We start from the raw sequence: 9258 nt of genomic DNA, 5'->3' as shown, positions 1-9258 counted from the left end.
TTTTTTTACTTCACTGTTGAAGGAGGCTGCTTGTTTGTTCCCAGCTGCTCAGCCCAAAATAATCACTCAGAAAATATATTATTTAAATCACTGGCCAGCTAACTCAGCTGTATTATCTATATGCCTCACTCTTAAACACAGCAGCCACACTCTCCTTATAATCCATTGACAAGTGAACTCATCCCCAACCCTCTGTCCTGTTCCTCAATCTAAGCATTGAAGAGCTTCAATATCTAGCAGAAGCCATCAAAATTTGACATTATATAAGCTAGTACCACTTCAGTGTTCTAAATTTCTTCAAATTTCTAGAACGGTTGATTTCTTGCATATTTCTATATACTGCTTCAGTTAAGTACCTAGTTATAATCTTGTGTTGTTGTTGGCTATTTTCTCCACATTTGTTCAATATGTATTTAATCAAATAAAGAATGAATTAATGAATGAAATTGTGGAAAGTGACAAGTGCTGAATAAAATGTGGAACCTGAGCTCTACCAGGACCTTTCACCTCCTTGACAGAAAATCAAAAACTACCTATGTGCTGTTCATTCAGAATTACTAGCGACAGCAAGGATATGGTGTCATTTTGTTTCAAAGGTGTGATCCAATGGAGCTCCCTGTCTCTCAACCCACATATTTCTGTTAATATAACAAGGAATTGTTCTAGTTGCATCTGTTTTCAATATATGCTGAAGCTGTTTATACCAGACAGTATCTAGTGTCAACATAAGGCAATGACAGACATAATAATTACCTATTAGGGTGACAAACCTGGGAATTAAAGGTGTTAAGCCTAAGAAGGGGGCATCATACAGATATGCCCCCAGACATGTCTCTCCCAACACTTCATCCCAATGCATTCCCATTTTAATTATTCACCCTTGAGCTGAACACTTTCATTCATGAAAGCTGTATTTCTTATGTGTTTCAAGTACAGGACATGTAGTCATCACCCTATTAGCAGAACCCTAGCTATGTCTATAAAGGGGGAGAAATATACACATTCTGGTGAACATTAAGGTACATCTTGGAGACCAGAGACACTTATCAGTGTGCTCAAAGGAGGTGAATCATGTACAATTATGTAAAACACACAGTTTGCTTTCCCTGATAGGATCCAAAGGTATTGTATGATACATGATATGTATGGTACATGGTATCTAGAATGTCTTTGGACCTACATGCTCAGACCACAATGAATCTTGAAGTAGGAAAATCCAACTTTTGAAGTTGGAAAAAAATCCAACCTTCTTTGGGTTAAGTATTAATAGTTTGATTGTGTGATAATAAAATGCCTTTGGAAACTGAGAATTCCAACATTAAGGTCCAGTATGTTTTATTGCTGATGAGAGTCACTGTTTACTGTCAAGGCAACACTCTGTGGGGACATCCCTCAAATAGAAGGAATATGGTGTTTCATTGTATAGCACAGAGATAAAAAAGGAAGAAAGATCACCTTTCACAAACCACATTTTTTAAGGGCGCTAAATGTATTCATGAGTGTTGAAACTTTATGACTTAACTTCTAAGGAATATCTCTACACTGTTATATTGAGGATTAAGTGTCACCATAATAATATACATATTATTAAATAAGAACAAGGTATTCAGAATTAGAAATGTCATATTATGTCAAGGCAAGAGTAGATGAATCTAGTCCATTGTACTGGAAGAAAAACATAGTCTTCAGAGACAGCTACAGTGATTAGCTGATTAGCAAGTTAGGTTCCCAAGTTTTACAACAATTTCTGTTGATTACAGCAGGGCATGGCTCAATGATACAAGAAATTGCTGGAACAGTACTTAAATACCACCAACAGGCCTTGGTGAGTTATTAAATTTTCTGGTGACTAGGGCAAGAGAACCTTTATTACTGTAAAGTAAAAACAAATAACACAGTGTTTTATTTCCACTTCTCTCTTTGAATACTTTGACACAGTGTTCTTTTGTCATCTGAGACAATTTGCAATGGTAAGAAATGAATTAAGAAACCAAAAGTTCTTATTCAGACTGGGAAGATTGGTAAGATATATGCTATAGATAAACTCTTGTACATCCCTATTATGTAGCACCTGTGTACTAGAAGCCTTCACTTGCTCTCTCAAAATCAGGTTTGAGAAATGAAGCAACAGGGTGAGAATGTATTAACTCCAGAACATGTTACTTTCCACAAAATACAATGGGTATTTAATGAACAGACGTTAGCTTGAATATTATTAATTTGACCACCACCCTGCCGACCTTTGCCCTGAGCTTTGTCATTGTTACCTAGAGTATGTCAGATGATACAAATCATTGAGGGAAAGAAAACAAAATCAGAGCAAGAAATGCTTTTCAAATAAAAGTTATTCACTTGTGCCCTCCTGCCCAGGAAATCCTTGTAATTTGTGTGTGAAAAAAATATTCATGCAGAGAAAGTGTTTTACTTTTCTATGTTCTTCACCCAAGATTCATAGTATTTGGCAATGTGAAACTACTCAACCCATATTTGATGAATAAATGAGTCAGCAAGCAAATTTTATTAATATTTATCTACATTTTCCTATTTTCTTGCATGAATTTAACAAATAAAGGTACAATGCATTCAATTTTACATAATGCACTGAAGATTTAGAAGAATCCTGCAACATTGCATAGTTTTCCCACAACACTTTCTAAAGAAAATAATAAATGGCAATGAATGTGGGAACAATTTACCTCCTAGATTCTAAACGTACTAAATATATATTTCAAGGAATAACATCTATCTACCCCAACAAAACAGTGAAACAAATTCCCAGTAAGCATTCCGATTCAGAGGAGAAAAGGAGGATGAGGACAAGATAGGAGGAAGATGAGAATAAGAGGGGGAGCATAAATGGAAGGCCTTTAGTTTTCCTTCTCCAGGTCTTCCTCCCTTGCATCCTTTTCCCATTCTTTTTTCGTCTTCATCCTCCCCTCTCTATCTTTTATTTCTCTTTTCTACTCCTCATTCTCAGTAACATCAATGTCTGCTTCCTCGTCACTTTCTTCCTCCATCACCACCAGCACCTCCAATAGTTCTTCTTCATTACCATCCTCTGTTTCTTCATATATTTCTATAACTTGTCCCACACCCTCTTCCATGTCATCCACAGGAATCAGTAAAATCAGAGTGTCAGATGCTTTGACTGGGTTCAGAAAATCTTGCTCAAGACTGAGACATGAGCAACTTCCATAGTGAATCATGATGACCCTTACTGGAGGCAGTAGGCAGAAATGTGGAGGAAGAGATCTTAAAAGCCTAGAAGATGGAGAAATGGTGTAAATGGCCTGAGCTAAAAAGTTAACATCCAATGATTCAGACAAAATTCACCTTACATAATTTCTCTTTGGGTAAATAAGAGACTACACAGTGCTCAGATATGAATGGGATATCTATTGCAAACCCTGCGAGTGAATGCTCAGGGTTCATCTTGGACTATGGCATGGAAAGATACTGAGAACCAGAGCTAGAGAATGCCTGCAGTGAAACATTATTTGTCTTCCTGGGACTGCATGTGAAAGATCTGTACATAAATGAAGCGAGTTCAAATTCCACCATGTATGGAGGAGTGGCTTTTGGAGTTCTCTATCTGAGGAGGTATTCACGATTGATGTCTGCCAGAGGAAGGAGGGTCAGTTTTCTTCAGAACTGCCGCTCCTGAAAGGCTTCCAATACCAACAGATGATCCCATACCTAGGCACATACAGCCAGCTCTAAGTATATCCCATTAGTTTTAAGAAGAGAACATGAAGTTGAGAAGAAAAAATGGTGGATGGGAATAGGGGAAGAACTGTGGGGTGGGGAGAGAAGAGGGGATCTATCTGACCAATGCACAGTTTAGGCAGGTACAAATTTTTTTAAAAATAAAAATTCATATTAATGAATGACTGAGATAAAAAAAGAGAGGAGAGAAGGCTATCAATAAACAAACTTGTCAGGATCTTAATGGGATATAGTAAGGACTAGTCACATATTGTACAGAATCTGACTTTTCTAATGAGAGGTATATTTATTTCTCATGTTGATGTCAGACATGAGACTTCTCCCTCTGCTGCCTCTTGTCTGCCCCCTCATAATAAAGTCCTCACGTCTTTGTGAGCACTAAAATAGAAGTGAGGGTGAATACCTCAATGTTATCCCCAAGGTCTTTAATAGCTGGCAGCAAGACAAGGTAGAGCAGGAGACACCTTCATTCCTAGAAAGGGGAATTATGCCCTCCTCTTCAGGATCTTAACTGAAATCATGTTAGAATCTGGGACTACTCTATCTGATTCTAGAGATACTGTCCCTCTTCAGAGCCAAGTCTTCATGTTTTTTTTTAAATATTCATATCTATGAGGAGTTGCGACACCTGACCATTTCTGGCTGTACTTTGCAAGGCAGACAGCAGAGGATGGGTCCTGTCTGTTCTACAGTGTCCTTTCCCTTAGTATTCCCTGGCATCATTCATCATTACTTTTTGCAGAGTCTGAACCATGTCATTCTGTTAGAATTTCTAATTCAACATCAATCTCACCTCTAAGTGATCTCCCCTACTCTTAACAAAAGTGACTTTACCACATCTTGTCTCATTTTCCTAGGTCCTTCAGATGACTGAGAACAGAAGGCAGCTGGACCTTTTAGGTTCATTAGTTGAGGTATTTTAATACTCACCTAGGCCTTTAACATGCAAGGTGTTCTCTCTGCTGAATTGTTGTCACACTTTCAGGAGTCTCTAAAAAATATGGAGAGATTCTATAGGAGATGCTGTCTAGGACTAGGTCCTGCTGCAGGGCTGCTCTTAGACATCAATCACGGTATTTATCTTTATTACTGGCATTTTTTCCCACCTTCCATTGTCACTTGAATCCAAGACCTCACTTCTGGAGGAGATATGAACACATAACATTTGACAGTTTCTGCCTTTATCCTTAAGAGTTGGCAGAAGGAACAGGGTGGACTTTCTTTGGGGCTCATCTTGTATGGGCTGGAGTATTCTCATGATGAGTTAGTTACCTTAATTTGACTCTTAAAAGATCATAGAATTGCCTCTCCTGATGTCACATGTGATAATCAAGATTCACTTTTACCTCTCTGGGATAATTCATAAAATAGTAAAAGATTATCAAATCCAGTAATTTCCTTACCAAGACCAGTTGTACTATGCAGAAACTAAGACCTGTTTCAGTAGATTCATCTTCTCATACATTGTGATGATCATCTAAAATCTCACCATCTTGAACCACTCCAGTCCATTAGATTCTGGGAAATGGTATAGAAGTAGTGGTATCTCATTGCATATATCTATCACAGCCTGTATCCTCCCGGGAATAAAAGCATGAATCAGCCACAAATTATGGGATCCTGCTTTTCTAGTTGAAGGAGTAAAGTTGAAGTGAATTTCCTTAGTCCACTCCAATGGTTCTTAAATTGACTGCAGGGAGAATCACACTGACCTACCATAGCTTATTCCCAGACTGTTAGACTCTCATATCAGCATTCTCTACTCATAATTATCAGAGTGGTCTAGATAGATCTGGGACCTACTCTTCCTAAGTCTATGTTACCCTAAGAGAAGAAATTAAAATTAATATTTCAACTTGCCGCAGTCAGAATAGCTAACATAAAACACAACAAACAATAAGTTGACAGTTGTTTTTAGAGAAGATTGGGAAAAAGAGGAACCTTCATTTACTGTTGGTGGGATTGCAAACTAGTATAGCCACTCTGGAACTTAGTGTGGAAAATTCTCAAAAACTTAAACAAAACAAAACAGAAGCTACCATATAATCTAACTATGCCACTCTTTGGTAAATGCTCAAAGGACTTGGCATCTTACTCAGCTGTGTTCATTGCCACTCTCACACTACATTTTATTTTTTTTTATTTTGAATTGATTTTTTTATTTCATTTTTTTTATGTGCATGAATGCTTTGCTTACATATATGTATGCTTACTACATACATCTTTGGTGCCCATGAGTCAGAAGATCTGATCAGATCTCCTAAGACAGTTGTGAGCTGCCATATGGGTGCTGGGAATTGAACCTGAGTTCACTGCTATAGCAACAAGTGTCCTTCACCACTGAGACACCTTTCTATACCCACTAACCTATTATTAATAGCTAGGAAATTAAAATAGGTTGTGTCTGTCTCCAATATCAAGTGGTCACTCATTAAACCATATACATACAAGTAAGCTTTTACAGATTAACAAGATTGTATTTATATATTTAGGAATATATGACATAATAATTAAAGAAAAGGAGGTGAGGGGCCATGAATTTGAGATATAACAATGGGGGTACACATTTGGTGTTAAGGGAGGAAAAGTAAATGGGAATGGATGTAATTATACTTTATTTTAAAATTAAAAATTGTTTCACCTCCCTCAGCTTCTGAAACAGAGAAATGGTAAAGTGCCTGGAACCTCCACAGGGTGACAATTTGAGAATATATATCACCTTTGTTGATCTGAGCCTATTCCCCTCACAAAGGAAACAAACAAACAAACAAAGAAATAAAAAGTCTTACCTTCTTTAGGCCACAAAATGGAATCCAAGAAAGTGCACAGGGCTCTCACAGTTGGCTTCCTAGAAGTGATAAGTGAAGGAGGTGGTGATAAGTGAAGGAGGTGGGACTATATCCCTCTATATCTGTGGAGAGGAAGGCAAGAATTATCACTTAAGCATCATTTTTTCTCTGTCCAGCTTCTCAACATCCATGCTTCCCCATTACCTTCATTTAACTTCCTAAGACTGGGAGATGTCCTCAACCTATTTGATTCCTGACCTTTATCAAAACACTGGCTCCATGAATAGAGACCTCAACAGTCCCTGACCATCCACTAGGTTAATTGCCTGTATAGTCAGGGCTCTATGGTCCCCAGTTTCTGTGGTGTAGTAGAAGATTCATTCCTCCTCCTCAGGATTACCTTCTCCCTTTCCTCATCTTTGGCCATAAATGAACAAGAGAAAAATTAAAAAATTCTTTTTTCATCACTAGAATTCCAACCTACTTACAAAAAGCCTCATCATCATCAGACTCCCTAAAAGTTGATGGGCAGGCAATATAAGACATCACAATCACCCCTTCCAATAACTGTCCCCCCAACACACACCCACACTCACAGAGGCTGGGTAAGCATGAGCAGTCGGGACTATAGCGCCCCCTAGCTCTGGAGCCAATCGGAAGGCTCCTTTTCCTCACCAAGTTCCACAAAGTACCATCAACTCCACACCTCCAGACTTCCATTCAGTATTGCATAAGGTAGAACTCACTTGGTGAATACCCTTACCACCCTATCACATAAACTCACCATCATTATAGTGATACAATAGCACGGGGAAACAGGACAAGCATACCAGTCACAGAGCACTCACTGGACCTGTACAGCAGGATTTCTAGCACCACTGTACAATGGCAGAGTAGAAGGCTCCTTTTTCTTCCGGACTATTCCCTTGTGCCCTTTTGCTCCTCCCCAACAGTACTGAAAACAGCAAAAATTCCATAACTTTGCATTTGACTGGTCTCCTCCTCCACTTACAAAACGCCTCACCGTTTTCTGACAGCCACACCAATGCTCCACAACCAGGACAAGCCAAACAGTCGCTGGCCCGCTGGCCCGTTTCACTGGGCTAACTGCCTGAGCCACCTGCACTCTAGCGCCCCCTGTGTCTGTAGAGATAGCCTTTCTTTTGCCCCCTCCATTGTCAGTATCGAAAAAGCTGAAACTTCTAGAACATTTTTTCATGTTGTCTGGCAGCCCAGTCCACTCACAAAAAGCCTCATCATCCTCAAATTCACAAAATGGTGATCGGCAGCCCCTCGGAGTCAGAACATTCACACACACACACAAACACACACGCACGTACGCATGCACGTGCACGCGCGCGTACGCACAAGCACGGGGTGGGGGGCTGGGTATGCATAAACAGTCTGGACTCTCGCGCCCCCTAGCTCTGGAGCCAATCGGAAGGCACCTTTTCCTCACCAAGATCCACAAAGTACCATCAACTCCACACCTCCAGACCTCCATTCAGTATTGCATCAGGTAGAACTCACTTGGTGGCTGCCCTACCACCCTATCACATAAACTCACCATCATTATAGTGACACAATAGCACGGGGAAACAGGACAAGCATACCAGTCACAGAGCACTCACTGGACCTGTACAGCAGGATTTCTAGCACCACTGTACAATGGCAGAGTAGAAGGCTCCTTTTTCTTCCCGACTATTCCCTTGTGCCCTTTTGCTCCTCCCCAACAGTGCTGAAAACAGCAGAAATTTCATAACTTTGCATTTGGCTGGTCTCCTCCTCCACTTACAAAACGCCTCACCGTTTTCTGACAGCCACACCAATGCTCGACAATCAGGACAAGCCAAACAGTCGCTGGCCCGCTGGCCCGTTTCACTGAGCTAACTGCCTGAGCCACCTGCACTCTAGCGCCCCCTGTGTCTGTAGAGATAGCCTTTCTTTTGCCCCCTCCATTGTCAGTATCGAAAAAGCTGAAACTTCTAGAACATTCTTTCATGTTGTCTGGCAGCCCAGTCCACTCACAAAAAGCCTCATCATCCTCAAATTCACAAAATGGTGATCGGCAGCCCCTCGGAGTCAGAACGTTCACACACACACACAAACACACACGCACGTACGCATGCACGTGCACGCGCGCGTACGCACAAGCACGGGGTGGGGGGCTGGGTATGCATAAACAGTCTGGACTCTCGCGCCCCCTAGCTCTGGAGCCAATCGGAAGGCACCTTTTCCTCACCAAGATCCACAAAGTACCATCAACTCCACACCTCCAGACCTCCATTCAGTATTGCATCAGGTAGAACTCACTTGGTGGCTGCCCTACCACCCTATCACATAAACTCACCATCATTATAGTGACACAATAGCACGGGGAAACAGGACAAGCATACCAGTCACAGAGCACTCACTGGACCTGTACAGCAGGATTTCTAACACCACTGTACAATGGCAGAGTAGAAGGCTCCTTTTTCTTCCCGACTATTCCCTTGTGCCCTTTTGCTCCTCCCCAACAGTGCTGAAAACAGCAGAAATTTCATAACTTTGCATTTGGCTGGTCTCCTCCTCCACTTACAAAACGCCTCACCGTTTTCTGACAGCCACACCGATGCTCGACAACCAGGACAAGCCAGTCGCTGGCCCGCTGACCCGTCTCACTGGGCTAACTGCTTGAGCCACCTGCACTCTAGCGCCCCCTGTGTCTGTAGAGGGAAATCCCCTCCCCTTTTGTTAGTATTGT

At 40.9% G+C, this 9258-nt stretch overlaps 1 long non-coding RNA gene across 1 annotated transcript; it reads right to left on the bottom strand.

Annotated features, from left to right (window-relative positions):
- Nucleotides 1–2486: 2486 nt before the first annotated feature.
- LOC146889256 (uncharacterized) lies at nucleotides 2487–6640 on the bottom strand. The gene is made up of 3 exons (XR_015000396.2): nucleotides 6516–6640; nucleotides 4657–4717; nucleotides 2487–3261 (listed from the first exon to the last, which is right to left on the bottom strand). It is a non-coding gene; the product is annotated as an uncharacterized LOC146889256 (long non-coding RNA).
- Between the last annotated feature and the right edge of the window lie 2618 nt (nucleotides 6641–9258).

The sequence above is a fragment of the Myodes glareolus genome, chromosome X, assembly GCF_982192425.1.
Source record: "Myodes glareolus chromosome X, mMyoGla1.1, whole genome shotgun sequence".
Taxonomy (NCBI): Eukaryota; Metazoa; Chordata; class Mammalia; order Rodentia; family Cricetidae; genus Myodes; species Myodes glareolus.
This window is presented reverse-complemented; position numbering and strand designations above follow the sequence as displayed.